Source organism: Puma concolor, chromosome A2, assembly GCF_028749965.1.
Source record: "Puma concolor isolate L17-30 chromosome A2, mPumCon1.1.hap2, whole genome shotgun sequence".
NCBI lineage: Eukaryota > Metazoa > Chordata > Mammalia > Carnivora > Felidae > Puma > Puma concolor.
The window spans coordinates 128,551,278-128,567,531 of record NC_141668.1 but is presented as its reverse complement, the minus strand read 5'-3'; the positions used below and the strand labels follow the sequence as shown (position 1 = coordinate 128,567,531).

Below are 16,254 nucleotides of genomic sequence, written 5' to 3'. Positions count from 1 at the left end.
CTGTAGTTCAGAACACTGTGTTATACTTGCAAGTTGTTAACAGAGTAGAACTTAAATGTTAATGCCACGCACACACACACACACACACACACACACACACACACAAATGTAATTATGTGGGATGATGGAGGTGTCAAAAGCATACATTATGATAAGGGTGCTTTAAAAAATCTATTGAGGGGCGCCTGGGTGGCGCAGTCGGTTAAGCGTCCGACTTCAGCCAGGTCACGATCTCGCGGTCCGGGAGTTCGAGCCCCGCGTCAGGCTCTGGGCTGATGGCTCGGAGCCTGGAGCCTGTTTCCGATTCTGTGTCTCCCTCTCTCTCTGCCCCTCCCCCGTTCATGCTCTGTCTCTCTCTGTCCCAAAAATAAATAAAAACGTTGAAAAAAAAATTAAAAAAAAAAATCTATTGATTAGCTTTAGCAGAGTAGCAAATTTGGCTTCCAGAAATGCAGAATCAATGTACAAGTTAAATCTTTAGGGATGAACAATCACTTATTGAGTAAAGCAAGAAGAGAAAGGCATTTCAGGGAGAAGGAATAATATGGGCAAAGCATAATGGCATGGGGAGCTGTGAATACTTAAATAGGTTTTCCTTGGATGATGATGAGAGAAAACACTGGAAAAGTAGATTGGAGTCAGATGATAAATGGTGCCAGCAAGAATGAATTATAATAAAAATGACAAACATTGCTACTGAGTTTTGAGAAAGATGTTCCAGGTACAATATTATTTACAAATGTTGTATCTTGGGTGATTATAGCATTTTTGGAAGACAGAATTAATATCTGGATTTTAAAAATGATAATCTAGTCCAACGGCTAATTGGATATGATGTTGGGATTTGCATCCAGAACTGAATTACTGAAAACTCATTCTATCTCTTTGATGTCTCCATGATTCTATCTCCCGTAGGCTTGGAGTTTGCACACTGCCTTAACCTAATAGGGAAGTAAGGAAACCACATAAGCAACAGTTAGTCCCCAACCAGAGACTATATCTGTATGGGTCTGCAATAGTGAGCTTGCTTGGAAATATGATATCAAAACAAGTTCACTACCGCTCCCTTGTCCTTTATGCCAAGGTTGCAACTCCTGGCCTCTCTCTTTTTTTTTTTTTTTTTAATTTTTTAATGTTTATTTCTTTGTGAGAGAGACAGAGACAGAGTGTGAGGGGGGGGGGGCTCAGAGAGAGAGGGAGACACCGAATCAGAAGCAGACTCCAGGCTCTGAGCTGTCAGCACAGAGCCCGAGATGGGACCCGAACTCACAGACCATTAGATCATGACCCTAGCTGCAGTCGGATGCCCAACCAACTGGGTCACCCAGGCACCCCTGGCCTCTCTTTAACACAAAGTGTTTGACCAACTCCACCTTGAAGGTTTCGATAGGGAAAAGAAAAGAGTATTACTGAGTTTCAGAAAGATATATTGGTCAAAAACTTGAAGGAAAATGGAAGTTTATAAAATATAGGTTTAGAGAAAATTATTAGAAGCCTGCTGTAAAAATTGACAAGAATGCGAAACAATACTATTTTTCCTGCTTAAGAGAATTCATAGCCAAACTCCTACTGGCAATTCTAACCCAATAAAACAAGCAAAAGTGACTTGTTACAGCCAGCAGTTATATCTGGGTTACCATTATCCTTCACTGAATGATTCAACACTTAATGGAGGTGATTTTTGGTTGCTCAGAGAAGGGATTCTTCTGCAATTATATAGCTCTTTGCTGAGACTCAGCATTGTGTAGTCAAAAGTGTAAGGAGCAAAACACAGAATTCTTGCTGTGAAAATCACTTCTTCTAAAGAGATGCTTCATTGCCATATAATAGTTGGCACTGTGGTGCTTTTACTTTATGGAAATTGCCTTCCTGCCTGGGGCTCTTCATCCAAAAAGAAGTCACTTCTTTGGGTGACTGGGTGGCAGCTTTTATTTATCAATTATTCTGTAATAAATTACACTGTAGTCTACCTGATCGTGAATAAATTTTACTTCCTTTTTGACTCTTAGCTATGTCAAATTCAGACTGTATGACAGACCACAATGTTTATGAAAACAGAGTATCTCTGCAGCTATATCGTTTATTAATGGTATGTTAGTAACAAAGAAGGATAGTTTGAGTTCTCTCATTCCAGGGGAAGAGCTCTATAACAAAGAAGTACCAAGTGGCTAAAAGTCACTTTTAGTTCGCATAATGTTTGATCCAAACATTTACCTAACACCTTCTTTGTCACTGTCGCTTGCTAGTGACTCTGGATATTTCAATGAATATAGTAGTGTCTTAGAATTGCAAAATATAGCATAAAAGAAAGTTTTTCTAGAGTTGAGAATGTTCTTTGTATTCAGGGACATCTAATTGTTAACAAAAACAAAATTCAGTTGAGTAACTTTAAAGATCATTTTGGCATTATTTAATGATTCATGAATTGGGCAGCATCCCATCTAGCAAATAGAATGGAACTCTGAAATGCTGTACAAAATGGGAGAGACTTATAGGCACAAGGGGACAGGAACAAGGAAAGAGTGGATTACCTCACCTGTGTGGTCTATCAAGCGGATTTCGTCACTACTGCTGACCAGGAAATTCCTAGTTGCCTGCTTTAAGGTTATACTCCAGGGTGAGATGGAAACTGCAGTTTCGTTATGTATTAAGCCTTGTTTTGGTGATGTGAGGCCTAGTACAAGTGACTCCATTTTGGTCCTTAAAAAAAAAAAAGTACACAGTAAATAAACTAATGGTGAAAAGGTGATGAACTTAAGAACATTCATAACACCTGCAGTGACCTCTATCCTAATTATTATTTTATCTATCTGTCTGTCTATCTATCTATCTATCTATCTATCTATCTATCTACCTATCTATCCATCTATCAGGAGCACATGCAGGGGAGGGACAGAGGGAGAGGGAGAGAGAGAATCTTAAGAAGGCTCCATGCCCAGTGTGGCACCCTGGGACTCATTGTCACCACTGTGAGATCATGATCTGAGCCAAAATCAAGAGTTGGACACTTAACCAACTGACCCCCTCCCAATTATAAATTTATAGCCCAATAAGTTTGAAATCTTTCAGTTTTCAATTATGATTTTCCTAAACTGAAATTAGAATAACTAATAACTTGTGACTTTCCCAGGAAGAGTTCCATGACTTTTACCTGTTAATTCTATGAATATCACTCTATAACTTGCCTTTTTTTACCTAACAGAATGTCATAGATATATGATAGCATTTATGTAACAATGGATACCTTATGTACTATATTATATATCATATATATTTCTACAGAAAAGTTTCTGGAAGTGTTCATACTTTTTTAATGTTTATTTTATTTTTGAGAGAGAGAGACAGAGAGATAGAGCACAAGTAGGGGAGGGACAGAGAGAGAGGGAGACACAGAATTCAAAGCAGGCTCCAGGCTCTGAGCTGTCAGCACAGAGCCCAATGTGGGACTCAAACTCAACAACTTTGAGATCAAGACCTGGGTCGGCATCAGACGCTTAACTGACTGAGCCACCCAGGCATCCCTGGAAGTATTCATACTTTAAGTGTTAGCCAGCAGCGGAGAACATGATGAAATGTGTGTAATCTTTAATCTAATTATTGTTATTAATTAACAAGCTAATTATTATATTTAATGTTCTATCTTTTAATACGTTTAGTTATTTTTTGGACTTTTATAGGGATGCATTTTTATTATAAAATGAATAAAAACTAATTTAGAAATGTATGCACTAAAAATTTAGTACATTTAAAAATGTTAATATTAGATTCAAGAGTCATAAGATTATTTTATATTCTTAACATATGAATTTAGGTAAACTGTATAACTTTACCCCCAGAAAAGTATATCTAACTGGTTATCATACAAATAAAAGAAGTCAGTCAGTTCAAAATGACATATAAGGCTGAAACTGCTTTCTTGTTCTTATTTCTTATTCATGGAAAACAAGTACAAAATATGAGTGGTAGGGATCTAGGTCATGGGCCCAGGATTCTGCATTAATTCATCTCATGAAAGTACAAAGGATGATCAATCAACTTTGTCGGCTCTAATGCCATCATCAGCGTGATGATGAGCTAAAGGAAATTATAAGCTATTTATAAATTTCTCTTAAGTACCTAGAAATATTACTTTGTATTTTATGATTTTAAAAGAATAGGATTGCTTTTTAGGAACTGTATAGTGGCAAGCTTAAAATTCCTGAAATACCTAGGTATTCATGCATCTGTTAGACTATTTGCAACAAAACTACTTATACCTTTTTTATGAATTTGAGTAAATAACGTACCACTTCATCTCGACAATGATTATGCATCAGTGTTATTTCTTTAATATGCCTCAGATCTCAATGATTACGGTTGATTTTCTTTATTATGTTCCTCCTGAAAGTTATGAATTGACAAGAGGGATGTTTTTATGAACTCCAGATTTCAGGAGGGGTTGGGAAGTCTAAAGTTTAGTATATGGCTGTTAGCATTTTTAACCGATAAATTGCTTTAGGTTGTACCTTAGAGAAAACAAAAGGAAATACGAGGACAAAATAGAAGAGTTGAAAAAATTGTAAGTATGTTGTAAAATAATATAAGGACAGAAAATAAAAAATGAGATATTCCAAACTATGAACTGGTTATATTCATAATACAGCCTTGACCTCTCTGAAAGAACATATTAGTGTCTCTGGTTTGTGTGCTTAATATTCACTAGAAGCTGTTAATGATGGTGGCCCTCCTAGTCACAATAATATTCTTAAGTGCCTTAGATGATTAAAGAAAAATAAAACCAAACTGAAGTACCAATTTTTGACTCATTCTTTAAAGCCTGCAAAATAACCTTATGTTAAGGTTAATGGTGTGTAACTTTTTCCGATTTATAAAAGTATCTTTAGAGATAATGCCTCCATACAGAAGGTTTATAGGATATAATGATCTCTTGGTGTTTGCATGCTGACCTAATCTAATTTGTTCATTTTTCCATCATTAGTTCTTTTTGTAGATACTGATAGTTTCCAAGACTCAGAGGGAGATGAATATTTTAGTTCTCTCACGAGCCTGGCTACCAGGTGCCTTGTGAGTAGGGCAGTCTTAGGCTGAAGTTCCCTAGATGAACAAAAGTTTAGTTGCCATCAGATGTACACATGTGCTCATATACATGTGGGTGCACACACATGCAAATAGTACACACATAGTTTTCCCCTCTATTCTTTGAGCTCAATGGAGTCCCAGATAATTGTGATACAACTCTGCAAGAAAGCTTCCCTAGCAGCAGATAGGATGTTCTAGCTCTAGGATTCAGCTATCCTTCCAATTGGAGTTGGGAAAGAACTCTCATTGCACAAGTAAGTGGAATCCTAAGCCTAGGATGCAGAATGTTTGTAAGCTGTAGGGCTTGCTTGATTTTTATACTCTCTTCATGAAAGGGTATTTGTGTCTGGACATACATCTTTAATGAATCCACCTATATCCTGAATACCCTTGGTTTGACTATGAAGCATTCTTCAAACATTTACAAGCCACCTGATATTTTAAAAACTAAAGATATCCGAAGTACTTGACATAGCCAGTTCAGCTACATTTAATTAGAAGTTTAGCAAAGTTTTGGTTAAAACCTTTCAAATGTTATCTAACCACACTGTAGGATGCAGTAAAATTCAGTTTTAACATCTATATAACTCACAAAGTTTATGCTGTAAGTATTCTAAAGTAAATTTTAGAAAATATAATACTTTGCTTCTGTAGGCACTTGACAGAACCACTAAAACTTAGGAATATAGTTGGTTTCAAGTAGACACTAATAAAATTAATGAGATTTGTTGAAAGTCCTATTTCTGTTACCTTTGTGATTGCAACAAGTGTAGCAATATTTAGATCAAGGTATTACATATTCAGACACACATTTACTTTAAAACCTAATTCAGAAAATTTAATTTCTGAGTTGTCTTTGGGTGAATGAGGAAAAAAAATGGTATTTAAAGTTTCATTGGCATTCTGCGTTTATGCAGAGTACATTCTCTTGTGGACATCTGTGTGAAATTCATTCATTTATTCAGAAAGATTTATCATATGTCTCCTATATTTTAGGCAGGCACCATAAGGGTAAATACAATCTGGATCCTGCCTCAGGAAGTGTTCAAGTATGTGGACAAGACAGGTGCAAAATCAACTCTTGAGCCCTTGTTTTGGTTTTATAATTAGTGTGTACTCACTTAAAACATTTGATTAATAAAGTGGATAACTCCATTAAAATCATCCAAAACATGTATATTTTAAAAATCAATTTTCTATTTTTAAAATATGTAATTTTTAGTTGTAATCAAACGTTATTTATCATTTATTATGCTTTTTTAAAAAACCTCCAAATTTCTTGCTTGTGGTTGATTTTTACCATTGATTTCTAGGCTCGTTGAAACCTATTTTCACATGTGTTTGTGTCATTGGTCTATTAATAAGGAATAAACAAAAGAGCTTTTAATTTATCTGGAAGCTTTCGAAAACATTTTTTCTTGGCACTGAGCACAGTTGACATATATAAGGAAGAAATAAAGAGGAAGTAAACAGAAGGAATAGTATTTAATGATAGGAGAAAAGTAGAGACTGAGAAAAAGGTCTACAGATTGAACTTTGATCTGATTGCCAGCTGGGTATCAATAGCTTATTTGTTAAAAGCCGTTAACAGTCTTCTGTAATTATAAGTATTGTGAAGTAGGCCTGGGAGCTGGAAAAAGAAAAAGGATCTAAGAGGATGCTTTCTGTAATTTAAGAACTCATTTCCTGAAGTTGATCTTTGTTTATAGCTCAGAAATGTCTTAGAATCTCTGTCTCCCATATATTGCAGTTCTTAAATTGTAGAAACTTTGTTATTTGATAATTTTAGGTGAGAATATAATCCATGAGTGCTTTCATTCAAATTAGAAGTGAAGGAACTTTTGTGGTTGAGACAATTTTGAATGGTGAAGTTTTATATCATCTAGCTGCAGATATTTTTTTTCCCTGAAGATGATGCTCTGTTTCCCTGAAGATGATGCTCCTAGGAAATATTAGTTAAGATCTGATGGAATTAATCAGTGGGAAATTTTCCATATTTGCTTCCTACATGAAGCAAATTATGATTAATTTGATGTGTTTTATTACAGTTTTATTCTGATGGTCAATAAATATTTTTCAATCTTGAAGATTTTTTTTTTCCAAATGGTTGTAGTTACAATAGTTAAGAACAGTGGTTCCAGAAACAGATTCCATTGTTTCTAGACTGAGTTCCATTCCATTTAAGTTGAACTCAACATTTTATTTATAAGACTTTGGGCATTCTGTGTTTCAGTTTCCCTGTATTTAAATGGATGCTACTGTTATGATATTATTATATCTACATCAAGAAGATGTGAGAATTAAACAAATTCATATGGAAAAGCAATTGTGGCACATAAAAATTGTTCAATAAAGGTTAAAGCCTGATAGCTATTATTATTGATATTTCAGTTATTATTTGTTGATGATAACTCATAAAGCAGTTTCTTCCATGTGTGAATTTTGGTAAAAATTACATGTACACGCACAGACACACACACACACACACACACACACAGATTTTCATAGTCAAATAAGTTTATAAAACCCTGAATAGGCAAAATAAATTTCTGTCTTTATATGCTTGTGTGCATTGAAAAATTTTCAGAGCTGTGTATAGTAGTGTGTATAGATTATCTCTGGTTTATTGACCACATAACCTTTCAGTATAAACACTAGGATAGCTCACAATGGAGAAGACTTTTCAGGTAGGAAAAAAGTCCAGGTCATTTAGGGTCTATGACTCCTGCATTCTTGAATACGAAAAGCCCGTAACACTCCCCAGACATTAAGACAAAACCAAACTATCTCCATTATTTCAAGCATCAGCTGTAGAGAGAAATACCCCCCAGTAATGCTGGTTGGGATCCCGTAGTTTAGGGGAACCCAAACACGTTTTGATTTCTTATGAACTGGCCATTTCTGGAGTCCTCTAGGAATGAGGCTGGTGAAATGCTTTTGGTGACTAAAACTCCCTAAAAGGTTTGAGAAGTGGTTAAACAGATTTTTATATATGTAAAAATTCACTGAGATGTACATGTAAGTGTGTGTTTTAGTACATCTGTGTTATTTCTCAATTAAAAAAAAAAAGCCCTAGATGACCATCACTGGTATATAATGTGTGTTGTGAGAAATGATTCAGAACTTGACTTCTGTGTTGGGATGTAAGATCATTTTTTCCATCCCTGAAGTTAAGTGATCTTGAATTTTGGTATTTTTTTTTCCTTTCTCTCCATTATGAAAGAATTTGAATCAGATGTCATTGCAGTATGCTACTTGTTAAGAATTTAAGATGGTCAGGTAAATAAAGGGCAAAATAAGCAAACAAAAATGTTGATTTTATTCAGATGTATTCCTGTCAGAGCTCAACCACAGTATTGTGCTATTTAGTTAAATAAATGGTATTATTGAAACTATTAATTGGGGCCCTTGGGTGGCTCAGTTGGTTTAATGTGCAACTTCGGCTCTGCTTGTGATCTCACCGCTTGTGGGTTCAAGCCCCGCATAGGTCTCTGTGCTGACAGAGCAGAGCCTGGAACCTGCTTTGGATTCTGTGTCTCCCTCTCTCTCTCTGCCCCTCCCTCTCTCTCTCTCTCTCTCTCTCTCTCTCTCTCTCTCTCACAAATAAATAAACACTTAAAATTAAAAAAATATTAATTTATCCAACATAATTATTAATTAAAGTTGACATTTTCCAATAAAATCAATTTACTTATAATAAAAATCTACATTTCTTTGATCTTCAGCAGGGAATATGAATTAAGCAATTCCTCTAAGCAATTCTTTTGTCATTTTGGTGACATGAAAAAGAGTTTGAATGGATATGACCATAACGTATATTTCCTTTGTTTTCAGAGCAAAAAGCGATTAACAGTTATTTCCGTATTACTGTGTTTATGACACTTGTAAATTGATTGGTGGTATTAGCCTAGTGGGGTGATTGAACAGAAGCCTTTGAATTTCTTTGTGTCATCCTTTCCCAGTTTGCAGGTGTTAGAGTGATTCTGATCACGATTTAGGCTTATGGAAATGTGCTGGTCTTCCTCCCGGTAAAACCTAATTCCTGAATCCAGGGAATAGTGTACCCTGGCCTGACAGTCGCTCTAGAACGAGTTTTGTAAAGGGACACTTGAGGTCAGAGGGAAGTGAAGGTGACATCTATCCCATCATGAAAATGTCAAATGGCCTTATATGAGACACTCGCTGGTAACAGCTCAGTGATTCCTAAGCCCTTTTAGTGTGAGGAGAAAATAAAAATTTAAACAATTCCAAGTCATAGCACTGTCCCAGCCTATTACACAAATCCATTGAGTTATTTTTAAAACTACAATTTGGATGTCAGTATCATAATATATCCCTTCCTGCTGACTATAATAAAAGTTGCTGGTCTATTTCAAGCTTCCTGAGGAGAAAAATGTTGTTTAATGATTTGGCATGCATGAAGTTAATTCTGATCTCTGAAATTCATAGTGTCTGAAACAACTTAATGCTGTTTCTTAGTGAACAGGAATGTCGACACAGCACTTTTGGGGGGCTGTTTACATTCCATGCCTTCTTTAGAAATGGCAGACGGGCTGTCGCTGACATGGCTGCTTTGTGTAAGCTGCTGCTGTAGAAATGAGAGTTTTTAAACATAGTGACCCTAAGAGTTGCTTTTTTTTTTCTTTAGACCTGCTTTGTTGTCTTTGCCCCTGAGAAAATTCACCTGAACATGTTTTTGAATAATTAGTGACAGAAAGTGCCAAGATGTGAAAAATGTCACCAAGATAAAACTTACTATTCCCAACCAGCTGCCTTTTTAAGCTGCTTTTGGTCCATTCACTACACTATCAGATTTTATTCATTTTACAGGAAAGTAGGAATCTCTTTATTTTGGAATTCGGGAATATAAATTTGTGGTATCTCATTTGCTTAAAGGAAAAAAATGATTTATGATACAATGGGACCATTAGAAAACCAGAGTGTCAAAGGTTTTGAGTAAACATGACACCATTACTGTCAAGTATAAAAAACAAGTGGTTATTAGGAATTATTATTATTCAGAACATAGTAACAATAGCTGAAGACCTTTTGATGCTTACTTTTAAAATTATTTGTGTTTCTGTTCAGTTTAGAGTGTCGGCATATATACATAAATGTAAACAATAGTCCAAAGTGACTATGTACTCTTACCACATTTTATTTCTCTTTGCCTTTCTGTACTTTATTAATGGAATTTAACAGACTCCAATGGAAACATTATATAAAATCAGTGAATTAAGAATCAAAGCATAAAAAAATACCAAAAGACATCCAGAGGTTGTACTAATAGCTACCCAGATATAAATAATTACTGTAAATTTGGCTATTTCCTTTAGTTGGACCATGACATTACAAACACATAAAGCAATAAGGATCAAATATTGTATTTATGATGAACTTGTGCTGGATATGAATGGATATGGCCATACACATACACGTATACACACGTACACTTACATTCAAAGGGACCTCGAAATTCTTTTTATTTATTTAATTTTTATTTTATTTTTTTTTTTTAATTTTTTTTTTTTTTCAACGTTTATTTATTTTTGGGACAGAGAGAGACAGAGCATGAACGGGGGAGGGGCAGAGAGAGAGGGAGACACAGAATCGGAAACAGGCTCCAGGCTCCGAGCCATCAGCCCAGAGCCTGACGCGGGGCTCGAACTCACGGACCGCGAGATCGTGACCTGGCTGAAGTCGGAAGCTCAACCGACTGCGCCACCCAGGCGCCCCTAATTTTTATTTTAATTAAAAAAAATTAATGTTTATTTATTTTTGAGACAGAGACAGACCATGAGTAGGGGAGGAGCAGAGGGAGAGGGAGACACAGAATCTGAAGCAGACTCCAGGCTCTGAGCTGTCAGCACAGGACTCATTGTGGGGCTGAAACTCACAACCCATGAGATCATGACCTGAGCCAAAGTTGGGTCAGACGCTTAACTGACTGAGCCACCCAGGTGCCCCTCAAAATACTTTTTAAATGCTTATTTATTTTAAGAGAGAGACAGAGAGAGAGAGAGAGACAGAGAGAGAGAGAGAGAGAGAAGGCCGGGGAGGGGCAGAGGGAGAGGGAGAGAATCCCAAGCAGGCTCCGTGCTGCCAGCACAGAGCCTGACATGGGGATTGATCCCAGAAACCCAGAGATCATGACCTGAACCGAAATCAAGAGTCCGACACTTAACCGATTAGCCACCCAAGTGCCCCAGGACCTCAGATTTTTCTGAATGTAGTTGCAACAGAAGAGGTCTGATAGCATGGTAGCCTTAAGGGACACCTTCTGGCTATTTTCTGTTTCCATGCTAAAAGTATGCCAGTAGATGTAGTCTACCATTTGCTAAAGAAATCTCCTTACTGTACTGGAATATTTTAGGCTTACTTCTGATTTCAACAGACTGAATGGCCACATTATAAATGTCTTTATATAGAAATGTTAAAACATACCCAAAATAGAGTAGTATAAAGAATCCTTATATGCATATATTACACAGTTTCTGCAATTCTCCCTATGGTAGGAATTCTTTTATTCTTTTTTCCCTACATCAGTTAGCTACTTGTGCATTGCATGCCATGTGAAAGCAGATTAATTTAATACAAGAAACATTTGTATTAAGTGTTTGCTATTTTTTTCTAAAGTTTATTTATTTATTGTTGTTCTTTTTTAAAGTTTATTTACTGAGAGAGAGAGAGAGAGAGAGAGAGAAAGAATCCCAAGCAGGCTCCATGCTGCCGGTGCAGAGCCCAATGTGGGACACAAACTCAAGAACAGTTAGATCATGACCCAACCTGAAACTAAGAGTCTGATGCCTAACTGACTGAGACACCTGGACGCCCCCATTTACTGTTGTTCTTAAGTCTACTGTGTGCTTGGGTGTGTAGAGGAGGAAAAATATCTTTTTTCCTTCTTTCCTTTTAGGTTCTTGGCGGGTCTCTATAACAAAAGACAGACCAACAAGAGAAAAGCATACAAATTTATTAAAGTAAGCTTTATGTGACACACAAATTTTCAGAAGGAAATGAGGAGCTGAAGAAACATGTTAATGCTAGATTTTATGAACAGCAGAAAGTTGTGGAAAGTGTAATAGAAGAGAAGGAGTCTGGGCTGAGTGTCCAGTGCTGTGGAAACCTTTAGCAAGGTCTGCTCATTCAGATTCATCTCCTTGCCCCTCTGTCTTCAGAGGTAAGAATGCTCTGTTTCCCTACAGGTATAGGGAGAGCACCTCTCACAGGTGGGTTTTAGGCCTACGTCAGAGGAAGCTCAGAATCCTTCTCGCACTGCCCTTTCTAAAATTCCTTCAGCTTAAAGAAGGTGTTCGAAGGGTGCTGTATCTGGGGGTGGCATATCCTGAGACTTGTCGGGTGATACTGCTGATTTTAACCAGTCTGGATCGATACTGGCTGGGCCAACTTTTGCAGTTACGTGCAGCCGGCAAGTCATCTGGGGCCAGGAATTACAGAGGGTGACAGAGTAATGTCTCTCATCGTCCAGCAGTCTAGCTGAGCAGCTAGAGAGAGAGGCAGAGAGAAAGAATGTACCATTCTTCTGGAGGCCTAAGCTCAGAGCTTGTTCTCTTGGTTAAGCCAGATTCAAGACGTTAGGAAAGAGCTTCTTGGTGGTAGAACCTGAAAAGCACATGGAGACATGGAGGGGAAGAGAAATGAAGCTTTTTGTTGTCAATCTACCACATCGCCACCCTTTAAAAAAATTTTAGAGTATTTTAAATCTATATCATTTCACCACTAAGTACTTTAGTGAATAGTCTTATTTTTTTCAATAGTTAGATGTTATAGCTATTGTAGAAGTCATACAAATTAACCATACTCTTTGGATCAGAATATTATTCCTGGATGTTGTACCCTAATTATCAGTAACAGCAAAATTATCAACTGTCAGTACTAGTAGTAAATGTCATTTGTTATTCTGTGCTAAACATACGTTACCTCACTTAACCCTCCTAAGGACTAAAACTCTTCATTTGTAGAGATGAGCAAGAGATGTTGTTGGATAAACTGCCCAAGATCACATGGTAGTGATAATGTTTTGGGGTGACGGTTGGGGGAGTGTCCAGAACCGAGGACCAAGAAAGAATTCTTTTTTTTTTAAGAGTACTTCTTTTATTCTTTTTTAAAAAATGTTTTATTTATTTATTTATTTATTTATTTATTTATTTATATGTAATTGTCAAATTCATTTCCAGACAACACCCAGTGCTCATCCCAACAGGTGCCCTCCTTAATGCCCATCACCCATTTTCCCCTCTCCCTCACCCCTCCATCAACCCTCAGTTTATTCTCAGTATTTAAGAGTGTCTTACGGTTTGCCTCCTTCCCTCTCTGTAACTTTTTTTTCCCCCTTCCCCTCCCCCCTTGGTCCTCTGTTGAGTTTCTCAGGATCCACATATGAGTGAAAACATATGGTATCTGTCTTTTTCTGCCTGACTTATTTCACTTAGCATAACACTTTCCAGTTCCATCCACATTGCTACAAATGGCCAGATTTCATTCTTTTTCATTGCCAAGTAGTATTCCATTGTATATATAAACCACCTCTTCTTTATCTATTCATCAGTCGATGGACATTTAGGCTCTTTCCATAATTTGGCTATTGTTGAAAGTGCTGCTCTAAACACTGGGGTACAAATGCCCCTATGCATCAGCACTCCTGTATCCCTTGGGTAAATTCCTAGCAGTTCTATTGCTGGGTCATAGGGTAGATCTGTTTTTAATTTTTTGAGGAAGCTCCACACTGTTTTCTAGAGCGGCTGCACCAAGTTTGCATTCCCACCAACAGTGCAAGAGGGTTCCCGTTTCTCCACATCCTCTCCAGCACCTATAGTCTACTGATTTGTTCATTTTAGCCACTCTGACTGGTGTGAGGTGGTATCTCAGTGTGGTTTTGATTTGTATTTCCCTGATGAGGAGTGACGTTGAGCATCTTTTCATGTGCCTGTTGGCCATATGGATGTCTTCTTTAAAGAAGTGTCTATTCATGTTTTCTGCCCATTTCTTCACTGGATTATTTGTTTTTCAGGTGTGGAGTTTGGTGAGTTCTTTATAGATTTTAGATAGTAGCCCTTTATCCGATAAGTCATGTGCAAATATCTTTTCCCATTCCATCAGTTGCCTTTGAGTTTTGTTGATTGTTTCCTTTGCAGTGCAGAAGCTTTTTATCTTGATGAGGTCCCAGTAGTTCATTTTTGCTTTTAATTCCCTTGCCTTTGGAGATGTGTCAAGTAAGAAATTACTGTAGCTGAGGTCAAAGAGGTTTTTTCTTGTTTTCTCCTCTAGGGTTTTGATGGTTTCCTGTCTCACATTCAGGTCCTTCATGCATTTTGAGTTTATTTTTGTGAATGGTGTAGAAAGTGGTCTAGTTTCATTCTTCTGCATGTTTCCGTCTACCAGCACCATTTGTTAAAGAGACTGTCTTTTTTCCACTGGGTATTCTTTCCTGCTTTGTCAAAGATTAGTTGGCCATACATTTGTGGGTCCAATTCTGGATTCTCTTTTCTATTCCATTGGTCTATGTGTCTGTTTTTGTGTCAATACCATGCTGTCTTGATGATTACAGCTTTGTAGTAGAGGCTAAAGTCTGAGGTTGTGATGCCTCCCGCTTTGGTTTTCTTCTTCAATATTACTTTGACTATTTGGGGTCTTTTGTGGCTCCAAACAAATTTTAGGATTGCTTGTTCATCCTTGGTGCAAAAAAGGTGATTTTATTAAAGCATGGGGACAGGACCCATGGGCAGAAGGAACTGCGCTGGGGTTGTGAAGAATGGCTGGTTTTATGCTATGGAGAAGAGAGGTCGACTCAAAAGGGAGGCCTCCAGAGGGACTTTGATATGCTAAAGAGGACTCCTAAGTTAACTGAGGCCTTGCTACGGTCATGCTAAGGTTGCTTTCCCTCTAGTAAGGCATTAACATCAGGATGGTAGAGAGTTCCTGGAGAAATGTTATACTCTGTATTTGTCTCAAGTATTTGTCAGTGGGTTGCAGGTTATGAGGATATTTAATTTTACCTGCCGTTTCCTTCTTGCCTTTGTTCCCCATATCATTATGGACGGGTGATGTTGGGGCTCCAGAAAACTGAGTCTATAGGTTTCTGCAGATTAGGCTATTGATAAGATTTCCTTTTTCTTGTAATTTACTAAGATATTTGTAAACTGATGGTGACCCAGGTCCTGTATGACTGTGATTTCTATCAGTTGGCCATTTGTTTTGTTTGCTTTCCTTTGTCCTTGGGCAGCCAGGGGTGCCTGAAGAATATCACACACATCCCACACACACATGGATGTGCTAGCTTGCACTTGGTCCTCAGCCCACCACATGTTCCCTCATCAGTAGTAAGTGATGGCTTATGAGCTTACAATATTCTGATTCCATTTTTCATGTTTTTATGCCCTCACTATACATCACTGTCTCCTATTAGCTGACCTGTGGGCCCCAGGATCTTTGCATGTACTTGGTAGGTGAGGTAGAATGGACATAGGAGAAGCCAACTTTGTTTTCCATTCCCTAAAGCAGAAGGTGAATTGAAGTTAGGAGAGTAAGTTGTTCCTAGATTTACCACAGTGGAGCTATTTTAAAAACATAAGAGGGATCTTTGAGGTCATTTTGTAATATTAATGATGTATGTGTATTAGAGGCTATTATGTGGGGGGAAACAAAGAACTTGATTTCCTTACTGTTGAATTAGAACTAGGCCATACAGGGAACATACCTGTCCATGTTTCTGTTCTGTCCCAGAACCAGTGAGTTCTTTTTTTTTTTAATTGTTTTTTAATCTTTATTTTTGAGAGAGAGAGAGAGAGAGAGAGACAGAGTGTGAGTGGGGGAGGGGCACAGAGAGAGGGAGACTCAGAATCCTAAGCAGGCTCCAGACTCCGAGCTGTCAGCACAGAGCCCGACGCGGGGCTCAAACTCATGAACCATGAGATCATGACCTGAACTGCAGTCGGATGCCCAATGGACTGCGCCACCCAGGCACCCCTGTGTTCTTAATCCTTATCCTCCTGTCATGCTTTAAAAGCTAAGGCAGTCAAGAAGGGTCAATTTTACATGACACCGTATATGATTCTTTTGAGTTAGATGTCAGAGATGGTTTTCTTCTTCCCAAAGATGAGCTAGGATAGAAGTAAAATTAAACCCATGAAAATTCATTGATTCTTTTTTGGATCT

At 37.5% G+C, this 16,254-nt stretch overlaps 1 protein-coding gene across 2 annotated transcripts in view; it reads left to right on the top strand.

The window, feature by feature from the left end:
• CHL1 (cell adhesion molecule L1 like) overlaps nucleotides 1-16,254 on the top strand; it is a 201,244-nt gene that overhangs the window by 104,086 nt on the left and 80,904 nt on the right. Inside the window, exon 1 of one of the 2 annotated variants that reach the window (XM_025921675.2) lies at nucleotides 12,141-12,259. The exons of the other annotated variant lie outside the window; for it this stretch is intronic. The gene's annotated coding sequence lies outside the window, so the exon portion shown is untranslated. Of the gene's footprint in view, nucleotides 1-12,140; nucleotides 12,260-16,254 lie in introns of those variants that run through there. 2 annotated transcript variants of the gene reach the window in all.